A 12,075-nucleotide genomic window follows, 5' to 3' on the forward strand; every position below is an offset into this window, starting at 1 on the left:
ACCATCAAAATATTTCAACTAGTCCAGAATGTGGCAGCATGAGCACTTTTGGTATCACATGTTTTGCTTGTGTTACATATAAGACTTGCATTTTTTTTCCTTGTGAAAGTCAAGTTTGCTGATTATCACCATCTTCCTACTATGTTTTCTTGCCATTTTACTCAATTTTTACAAAACTATATGGAACACTGTATTTTGAACCAAATGAAACTTCTGCATCTTTTTCAGGCACAGTCCCATGCAGAATGCACTATAGTAGTCCAAACAATAGAGGACTATGGTCTGAGAGAAAGAAGAGTATGTTGGTCCAGAAAAGTATATATTTTATGTACAACTCATTGTTGTGCAAAGGCCCTGCTGACCTCAAAAGACACATAATCCTCAAGCATGACTTTAAGTCCAAGAGAAGCCACCAATTACATCCATGGTAACTTTGGGACAGTGCAACCCCATCCAATTACCATTACCAAATATGGTAATTCTCAAAGAATCTGGGAGCCCCAAACTCAAACCCACTTTTTCTTGTTGGGTTCAGTTTTAATCCCAGAGTTTAACAGCCTCTAGGCACCAAGAATTCACTGTGGGCAAAGATGGACAATTAAAGCCAAGGGTCAGACCTCTTGTTCCTAATTAGCACCAACTGAAAATGGCTTTGAACTGGGAAAATATTTTTCCCCCCTCCCAATCCCTGGAACCATGTTTAAGTAAAACAAATACAGCTCCATACTGTTCTCACCAGAGTTCATCAAAAAGTGTGACCAATGCTGACCTTTGGGGACTTCCGGTGGTAAGGCAAGGAGGAACAGAGGTGCAGAAGCCTATTTGTGGTTTCAGTTAATCTCTTTTTGTGGTTGTTGTGATCCTTTGAGGGTGCACGAGTCCTGGAGAGATTCGGGCTGGTGTGGGGGAGACTCGGGCTGCAGCGTGGGGAAGGCAAACCCCCTGCAGCAAAGAGGAGCCCTCCAGAGTCCAACAAGCAAGAAACAGCCACCTATCAATGGCGGCTCCAAAGTCCGGACTGCCACTGATGTAAAGAAGCAAGAGAGTGACAGTTTGTGGGATCATTGGTGAACAGAGTGGCAGAGAAAATTAGCAGCGGAGAGGATGATTGGAATGCTATAGACTTTTATAAGGCTAGTTACAAGTGTCTGTCTGGAGCCCTAAAAGGAAGTGGCCAAAAAGCGGATGTGAGGCAAGTGAAAGTGAAGGGGCTTGGCAGACAGAAGAAAGATAGAGGACAATAACTAGTAAAATTGAAGTTTACAAGGTCGGGAGATATACCACACTGATAATAATAGAAGGGAATATAGCAGCTGGAAGGTGACTGGAAGGTGTGGAGGATTTGGACTATTTCATTTGATTTTTATGCTGAAAGACTTTATTAAATCAGAGACAGGAAGAAGATCAGAGTTGATGGAACAGAGACAGTGTGGCGCCACAGTCGATACTTAGAAACCCTGTAGTTATTGTAACAATATAACTGATATAAACCACTTAACTGCCCCTCAGGGAGCATACTGATCTAACTGAGGAGGTGGTTCCATCTGAAGAAAATAAGACGAAAGGTAAAAGTGGAAGCTTCCAAATGTGTGGAGATACCGTGTAATTACAGTCACTACTCAGCATTTTTTACCTCCTCACTTCTGGTACGTTTGGAGTGAAAGCTCTTAAACGTAGAGATGGAAAGCTAAAAACTTACTTCAGAATCCCTTTTTCCCCTTCTTTATTCCCTTTTTCCTGTATACATTTGCTCGTTTTTTCTTTATTCCCCCACCATCTGGCACTATGATGAACTATCTCTCCTTCTTCAATCTCTCTTTATAATGATTATAAATATGTACACTGGGGAAAGGAAAATTGATTGTTGTAATTGATTGTTAAATAATTGAATTAACTGATTTAATTGATTTATTAATAATAGTGATAGCTATACTTCGATTAGATATATAGGGAAAATAGTAAGAACATTAAGTATTATTTAATTAATAACTATAGGATATTATATATTAATATTATAATTCATTGTGCAATCACAATTAATCCACTTGGGGATGAATGTAATACTGTTGTGTTTAAGAATATTTAAAACAAAGTTAGATAATAAATATGTTTATCTATAATATTTAAATATAGTTGGATTTGGATATAATATTTATATACATTTTTTAATTACATGCAGTTATGTATAGAGGCTGAGCATTGAGACCTTACAAAACTATATATGTGATTTAGAATCTGGATTTAAAATAATACAGTGATAATAAAAACCAGCTAAGAGCACAATTTTCAAGCAGATAGATAGATTAAGTAATTAGATACTGGTCAATCCTAATATAGAGATTCTATTACTAAATGTTAATTTGGGGTAATATAATTAATATATTACAGCAACAGAAAAATATCTTAAAAGAAATGACTTCCACAACTACAGCTCTGAAAACTGGAAGAAAGGTCACCCAGATATTAACAACTATGTCAGCAACAGCTTCGTTCATGGCACAAAAAAACATTGAAGAAACATTACCAATGGAGAAACAATCTAACATCTTGAATGCCAACATTCAATCAATTCTGCTAACTTTACAAGAATTGATGATGAAGCTGCAAGAAACAATGATGAAAAACCATAATGAGACGAGAGCAGATATCAATGAACTAAAAGAGGAGACGGGGAAATTAAAAGCAGAAATGAAAGTGGATATCTCCAAAGTAGAGGACAAAGTTGGATTATTACAGCAGGCCTTGGAGAAAAATGAAGCAACAATAAAAGAGGTAGAGAAAAGGACTGAACAAACTGAAAGGAAATTAGAAAGGGTAGATGAACAAGTAAAGAATGTGAGTAAAGAAATGGAGGACTCACTGGTCTATCTAGAGATGGATATGGCTGCTACATGCTTGAGATTCCAAAACATAGTGGAATCCAAAGAAGAAGACTTGGAACAACTAATGGCAGGAATACTGGTGGGATTATTGGAAAAGGATAAAGATGATATCTTGAAGGAGTTTGATGAAGTTTACAGGGTTAGCACTAATTATGCAAGATGCCACAAATGCTCAAGAGAAGTCCATATATGAGAAGGAGTGTCCGGGATATCATATATATGATGTCAAGAGTTGAAACAATCACGTATAAAGGCAAAGAAGTCTTGGTTCTCAAACAAATACCAAGAAGAGTAAGAAAACAAAGATGAGATTATAAATTCTTAGCAGCTTACTTAAATCACAAAAGAATCGTATTTAAATGGCTAATCCAAGAGGGGATGTTAGTTTCTTGGGACAAAAGGAAAATCAAAATACTCTATGGAAAAGGCCCAGGAATTTTATGATTGATTGGTAGGCCCAGAAGACCAGAGCAGAAAGGATGAACTGGAAATGAACTCCCAGGAAGATCAAGGCTATCATAAGAACAGAGATGGAACTTTAGGAAATCAAGGAAATACTCAATTACAACAGGAGAGAGAAGAAAGTAGGACACATCTTCAGACACAAGGAGAGACCAGAGCCATTACAAGACAAAGAGTGAAACAGAACTAATTAAATGGAAGAAGAAAAGAAACTACTATCAATTAATATAAATGGTTTAAAATTGCTGATAAAAAGGAAAAGGATAATAGCCAAATTAATGAATCAAAATGCTGATATAGTATGTCTACAAGAAACTCATATAAAGAAAACAGATGAAAAATACGTAGAATGTCCAAAATTAGGGAAGCTATTCACCACACCAGCAGACACGGGGAAAAGGAAAGGGATTGCAGTATATGTTAAAGAGGATATGAAAGGAGATTTAATATGGTCAGATCCTGAGGGAAGAACTCTGGTTTTGCAATCTGGATTAATGCCATCCCAATTCTCTTAGTGGTAATCTACACCCAGAATGGAGATCAAAAAGAGTTTTTTAAGCATCTTTATGGAAAAATAGTAGGATTGGAAAAAAAGAAATACTGATATTATAGGGGACTTTAATTCTAATGCTGATTATCAAAAAGACCACAGTAATGGGGGAAGGAACAAAGGGGAAAAAAGAGAGCTTCCCAAGAAATGTATGGAAATGATGAAGGAGTTAAATTTGATTGACATATGGAGAAGATTACATCCGGAGGAAAAACAATTTACATTCTATTCAAATCCTCATCAAATATGGAGATGAATTGATATGGCATGGATGAATAGGGAAATAGCAAATGAGATAAAAGGGATTGAAATCCTACTCAATGAATGGGCAGGTCACAATCCAATTCAGATAATATGGAAGGGTAGGGAAAAACCCAAGAAAAGATGGATGTTAAATACTCAGTTAATAAGAGAAAAAGAGTATATGAACAAACTCAAGGAGGAATTAAACTATTTTTTAAAGGAAAATAAGAATGGAGCAACTACGAAACAAAACATTTGGGATACAATGAATTTGAATTTAATTGAACAAGAGATAATGATTATAAATGTGAATACAACTAGACAAACTCATTTTGAGCATGCCAACAAGCCAGGGAGATGGCTATCATATAGACTTTAAAAAAGGAAAGAAAAATGATTGATTTATCAGCTGATAGATGGAAAGGGGGATATACAACAAGGGATAGAACAGAAAAAATAAATTGCCCATAAGTATTTTGAAGAATTATATAAAAAGGAAGAAGTTAACGAAGATAGGGTAAGAAACTATTTAGATGAAATGAAGGATAAAGCAATTGGGGAAGAAATGGAAAAATTATTAAACAAAAACATTACTTTGTTTGAATTGAAATCAGCAATAGAGAACCAGAGAAACAACAAATCCCTGGGACCAGATGGGATCCCAGGGGAGCTGTACAAGGCAATAGCAGAACAAATAGGACCTCTTATGGTGGAAGTTTTTAATGATGTCTTATTGGCAGCCAGGATGCTGGACTCATGGAGGGGGGCATTGATTTTGCTGATCCCGAAGGAGGATTCAGATCCCTGATATTTACAAAATTATAAGCCGATTTCATTGTTAAATACTGATTACAAAGTATTTACTTCTATTATAGCAAGTAGACTAAAAAGAATGTTAAATGAGCATATACATGAAGACCAAAGTGGATTTCTCCCGACTAGACAAATCAGGAATAACTTAAGAATCATATTAGAAGTTTTAGAATTTTATGAAGCCCAACCTGAAAAGCAAATTGCACTTATGTTTTTAGACACAGAGAAGGCCTTCGATAATTTAAATTGGCAATTTTTAATCCAAAAAATTTATAATATGAATTTAGGCACCAAATTTGAAAATAATATAACAACCATTTATGATACACAACAGGCTAATACTATAATAAACAGGAAATATACCCACCCAATAAAAATAGAAAAAGGAGTCAGACAGGGCTGCCCACTCTCACCCCTGCTCTTCATATTATCACTAGAAGCATTATTAACACGAATTAGACAGAACCCAGACATTTAGTATTAAAGGTTAAGAAAGAATATAAATTGCAAGTGTTTGTGGATGATATGATTTTTTTCATTGAAGAACCAATAGAAAGAGGACAAAAACTGATGAATGAATTAGAACAATTTGGAGCAGTAGCAGGACTAAAAATTAATAGGAAGAAAACAAAATTAATGACTAAAAATTTAACAGAAAAACAGAAATCAGAACTAGAAGAAGTTATGGGACTACAAGTGATAAAGAAAGTTAAATACTGTATTTAGGAATATGGTTGACAGCACATTGTAAGACACTAAAGAAAAACAATTATAACAAATTAATGTAACAGGTAAAGACGGATTTAGAAACATGGGGCAAACTGCAACTTTCACAATTATGCAGGATGGCTGCTATTAAAATTAATATTCTTCCAAAATTCCTCAGACGATTCCAATTAAAGTACACAAAAAGTTTTTTGAAGAACTTAACACAATAACTGCAAAATTCATCTGGCAAGCGAAAAAACCTAGAATAAACTTAAAGGCAATGCAGGATATGAAGAGCAGGGGAAGGCTGGCACTCCCAAATTGGGAGTTGTATTATAATGCAGCCTCTTTAGTATGGTTGAAGGAATGGGTGAATTTAACCAATAAGAGAATATTACTCTTAGAAGACCATGACTTACAGAGGGGGTGGCATGCTTTTTTATGGGATATTGGGAAATCTAGCCAGAAATATTTGCACAGACACGTAATCAGAGATTCTTTATTGACTAATTGGAAGAAAACACAGAAAAAACACTACTTAAAGATACCAATCTGAATCTCAACAATGGAGAGATTATTTGACCCACCCAAATAATCTGGATATTACTAAAATGATTAAATATAAGGACCTATTGGATACACAAGGAAATCTGAAATCGTGGCAAGACCTTCAAGATCAGGGATTAAAAATTGATCGGTGAGCATATCTTCAAATTCAAAGTAGATACAAACAGGACAAGAAAGAATTTGGAATTAATAATAAACTCCAGCAATTAGATAAAATTCTATTAGGATCAGGCAAAAAAAAATATAACAAAATTTTATAATTATTTATTAGAGGTAGAATTAGAAGAAGAAATTGTAAAAGGGAACATGATAGCCTGGAGTAGGAACGGGAAAAGGTCTGGGGTAGAAATAATAAAATTACAAAATCAATAGCATACAAAGAAAATGCCTATAAAATGTTTTATAGATGGCATCTTCCTCCTTCGAGATTAGCGAAGATGCACCCCAATATGAGTCCGAATTGCTGGAAATGCAAAAAAAAAGAAAAAAAAGATGGAACTTTCTTCCATATGTAGTGGTCTTGTACAGAAGCTCAAAAGTATTGGCAGAAAATTAGAAATTGGCTGGAGGAAATGACAAGAGAACAGATCAAATTCAAACCAGTCCTTTCTATTAGTTCTTTCTAATAGGGATCTTTGATAAACAAATGCCAAAAAAAGTGAAATATATAATAATACATATTTTGACAGTGGCCAGATTGGCTTTTGCACAATGTTGGAAACAGTCTCATGTCCCATAAAAGGAGATGATTATTCAAAAAATTTAAAGTTGTGCAGAAATGGACAAATTAACCTTGCATTAAAAAATAAAGCTACTTCAATATACTACAACAGCTGGAACTGCTGGTACAAATGGATAGACCAAAGATAGATTTCACACTAAAAGGCAAAAGAGGATAGGATAGAACCATAGTAGTGATATACAGATATATATAAGGATTAAGTGTGTATATGGCATAAAATTAGGATAAAAAGGAGGTCTCACAAACTGTTGAAGATGAAAATGTTTTTAATTGTTTTCTATCTTTTTCTTTCTATTTTCTTCTTCCTTTCTTCTTTTCTTTTTGTCTCTTACATTTTTGTATGTGTTGTTGGTCTGTTTTAATTGTAACATCAATAAAAAAAAATTTTTTTTAAAGTGTGACCAATGCCATTTCCATCCAATATCTAGGGCTGAATGCCAACTGGAAGGGATTCCAATATTCCATTTCATCTAAGATCCCCTGAAACTGCAGATTTACCACTTTCTTAGCAAGGAAAAGGGAAGGCTGAAGGCAGGCAATATTACTCCATTATAGTAAAATTCATCAATGGTCTCTTAAGAAGGGAGTGAATAATAGTCTCCTCTTTGGGAACATCCTGGTTCTACTTGTTCATGGTCTGTGATGGAGCTGGAACAGAGTGTGTACATCTGTCACAGTGGTCCTTAATCTCTTGGTGACCTCTGATACTATCAACCATAGTATCCTTCTGAATTGGTAGTGGGGCTTTGGAATTGAGGTCAGCATTTATGGTGGCTCTTGTCTTTTCTTTATGCTCATGTCCAGTTAATGTTGGTGTGGGGGAGATAATTCATTTCCTGTTATGTGTGATACTACAGGATTTGTCACTGCCATCTCCATTGTTTAACAATCACATGAATCACTGGATTTAATCCACCACATTGGGATTTTGTATCATCAACCATCAATATTACACACAAGTTTAAATTCCTATTGGCCAAGTAAGGCTGTTGAGGTCCTGTTTAAATGTCTTGAGGTTGAGTGGGTCTGGTTGGGAAGGACTAATAATGAAATGATTTGATTTATTTGATTTGTGAATCGCTTACAAGATAATAGGTATAAGTATATACATAGTTATGAATATATGAAATGGGTACATATAAGAAAAATAAAAGAAACAATAGGACAGGGACGGTAGGCACATTGGTGCGCTTATGCATGCCCCCTACAGACCTCTTAGGAAAGGGGTGAGGTCAATAGTAGACAGTCTAAGGGTAAAGTTTTTGGGGTTTGGGGAAGAAACCACAGAGTCAGGTAAAGTATTCCAGACATTGACCACTCTGTTGCTGAAGTCGTATTTCCTGCAATCAAGTTTGGTGCGGTTAACCTTGAGTTTGTATCTATTGTGTGCTCTTGTGTTGTTATGGTTGAAGCTGAAGTATTCATTGACAGGTAAGTCATTGCAATGTATGATTTTAAATACCATACTTAGATCAGACCGAAGACAGCGTAATTCAAGGTTTTCTGGGTCTAGAATTTCAAGTCTGGTGGCATAGGGTATTCTACAATGAGCAAAGAAGTGGAGAACTCTTCTTGTGAAATATTTCTGGACTTTCTCAACAGTGCTAATATCAGATACGTAATGTGGGTTCCAGACTGATGAGCTGTATTCGAGTATTGGTCTAACAAATGTTTTATATGCTCTAGTTAGTAGGGTGATATTACCAGAGAGAAAGCTACATAGGATTAGGTTAATAACTCTTAATGCCTTTTTGGCTATGTAGTTACAGTGGGCTCTAGCACTTAGATCATTAGAGATGAGTATTCCAAGGTCCTTTACAGAGCTTGGATCATCAACAAGATCTTGACTATTCAGCTTGAATGTTATTTTCTGATTTTTTTTTGCCAATATGTAAGACAGAGCATTTATTTGTTGAGATTTGAAGTTGCCATTTGTTTGACCATTCTGATACATAGTCAAGATCTTTTTGAAGGATAGCAGTATTGTCTGTGGTATTGAACAGCTTTACATCATCAGTGAAAAGAATGCAGTTGCTCTTAATATGATCACAGAGGTCATTTATGTAGAGTATGAAGAGAGTTGGTCCTAGAACACTGCCCTGGGGGACACCACTGTTGACAGGTACAGAATTTGATAGGACGCTCCCAATTTTGACCATTTGTTGTCTGTTTGACAGGAATGCTTCTATCCAGTTATGCAGGTGTCCAGAGATACCATAAGATTTTAGTTTTAGGAGTAGTTTGTCATGTACCACTGAATCAAAGGCTTTTCAGAAGTCTATGTAGATTGCATCTATTGTTTTGGCCTGATCGAGTTGTGTAGTCCATATGTTTTTGCAGTGTAAGAGTTGCAGATTACAGGATAGTTTTTTTTTCCTGAAATCAAATTGTTTATTGGAGAGTAGGTTGTTTGTCTCTAAGTGGAGGATAATGGATTGGTTAATAATTGATTCCATGACTTTATAGGTGATGCAGCATAAGGAGATTGGTCTGTAATTTTCAACTAGATGGGGGTCTCCCTTTTTGAAGATGGGGATGACCGTGGCTTATGACCATAGGTTAGGCAAGGAGCTGGTCCTGAAAGATTTTTCAAAGATTATGCTTAGAGGTTCGGCTATTGCAGTGGATAGCTTTTTTAAGAAGTAAGCACATATTCCGTCTGGTCCAATAGATAGAGATGATTTTAGATTGTGTAGTGCTTTTTCAACATTGTCTTCAGTAAAATCGATATGTATTAGATCATTGTAGTTGTCTGTGGTTTGGCTACGAAATACTGGGCATGATCAATTGCTGTTTACAAATACTGAGCCAAAGAATGTGTTAAAGATGTTGGCTTTAATGGTGTCATCGTTGCAGTCTTTCCCATTAGGTCCTATCAGGGTTGGGATGGACCTTGAGTCTTTTAGTTTGTTGTTAACAAAATTGTAAAAAGCACGGGTGGAATTGGTGCGTAGAAGATTTTCCTCTTGTTTAATGTGATAATTGGTGCATTCAATCTTTATCTGGTGGCATAAATTTTTGTATCGGCTTTTGAAATTGGCAACGTGACCAGATTTGTTTTTCTGCCAGAGTGATATCTTTTGGGATTGAAATTTCCTTATTGTTCTGGGTAATCTGGGTTTTTTTGGGGCGGGGAGTTGTTGTTGGTACATATAGTTTGATGACTCTTTTAACTTCAAGTATAAATATGTTGTAATGGTCTTCAACAGTATTGCATCCAGCGAATAGAGATTGCCAATCAAGGGATGAGAGATCATTGTCTATAAGTGACTCATGATTGTGTATATTGAAACTCCACCCTGGGTCTGAGGACTTTCCATTCATACTGTTGGATGAAGATATGCAAACAAGGGGTCATTTTTTATTCACAACTCACGCTCAAATAGTAGGTGGACCTGTGGCCAAAGGAGAGGGGGAAGTTTTACTTTGCCCCATAGGGTGTTCCAGTTTCACTCCTTTTTTTTAAACAGGAGGCCCTTCAGGTTACCACTTATGTTCTTAAGATTACAAGGTTATCCTGTAAACTGCCCTAAAATATTTAGTTAGTCTACTATGGACATAAAATAACACCAGGAATTGCTACTTCTCAATGAGGTCACCCTCAAGACAAAAATATTTTTTAAATGAAGGTGAAAATTATAGGTTTAGCCTGCCTTTAGGATCAAGCACAGACTCATTACTATTTTCTGTCTCACTTTTCCTCTCAAAAATATCTCCTTCAACATTTGATGACAATTATCTCTTTTCAGCCATGTCATTCCATTCATGTGTTGAATTGCTTATACTGTGTTCAGAATTGAGAAGGATATAGCAATAGCAATAGCATTTAGACTTATATACCACTTTATAGTGCTTTACAGCCCTCTCTAAGAGGTTTACAGAGTCAGCATATTCCCCACCAAAATCTGAGTCCTCATTTTACCCACCTCAGAAGGATGGAAGGTTGAGTCAACCTTGAGCCTGGTGGGATTCAATCTGCCAAATTGCAGGAGTTGCTTGCAGTACTGCACTCTAACCACTGTGCCACCAAGGTTCATATCCTTAGTTCCACAGAGAAATGGAAATTTAAAGGCTGCACTTTGCTTCCCCCTTCCTTTATAATTATCAAAAAGATTATTATTAACATTGCTGCTTCTCAAAACCATTATGAACCATTTTTTGTTTACTTGGAAAAATGAGCAACAATTCCTGATGGACAGTTTAAATCCTTCATATGTTTTGAAAAACTTGTTCTGAGACTTTATGAGCAGGTAAGAACATTATAAGAGTGACATCACAGAATGTTTTTTTTTATTTTAAAGTTTCGAATAAAATGGAAGTTATATGAGGAACAGAGAATATTTTTTACAATCTTTACTATATTTGACAGGGAATAATAGAACCTTTGTCAGCTGGGTCATGATGATATTGATTCTTCTTCTATTACTACCACATATATCTAGTAATGTCCAACCAATGACATGTAGAATTCAAGATCCCATTCAAATTCCTCACAAATATTTTCAAGCAGGTGACTTCATCGTTGGTGGTATTACATCTTTTGTCTTCATAAGTAGAAATGTAGAAAACTTTGAGGAAGTTCCCAAGCATTTTGATATTGGTGAACCTCAGTAAGATATTATTGTTTTCTTTACCGGTCGCATTGCGTCAATCTAGACAAAAATATTTTATAAATTTATCCTATGAGTCATAATTTATTCCAATATTGCACATATAAATTTTAAAATATAAATATAAAACTAAAGTAATATTTTTCAATTTATATGTTTTATTGTGCTTTCTAAAGAAAACCAGTAGTGAAATTCTGTGTTCCTTATAGCAGGGAGAAAAATAAAAATAATCATTTAGTCCATTTATTCTGAGATTCTATACAATATTGGGAATTACAGTGTCAGCTTCTAAAACTGCTTCTCAAGCGAAGGAAAATGCATTTAACCATATGAATAATACTATTAAGTCAAAAATGCTTTACCTCAATAATAAAACATCAATAAACAGAGACATCTCTGTGTTGTTATGCTGAAACTTTTTGGAGTAGGAAAAAAGAAATACATGTCCTCGATGTTTTAATGAATAAAGGTCTTATTCTACTTTTGTAATTTTATTTA

The sequence above is a fragment of the Pseudonaja textilis genome, chromosome Z, assembly GCF_049901715.1.
Source record: "Pseudonaja textilis isolate UNSWEBS1 chromosome Z, rPseTex1.2, whole genome shotgun sequence".
In the NCBI taxonomy this organism is placed as follows: domain Eukaryota; kingdom Metazoa; phylum Chordata; class Lepidosauria; order Squamata; family Elapidae; genus Pseudonaja; species Pseudonaja textilis.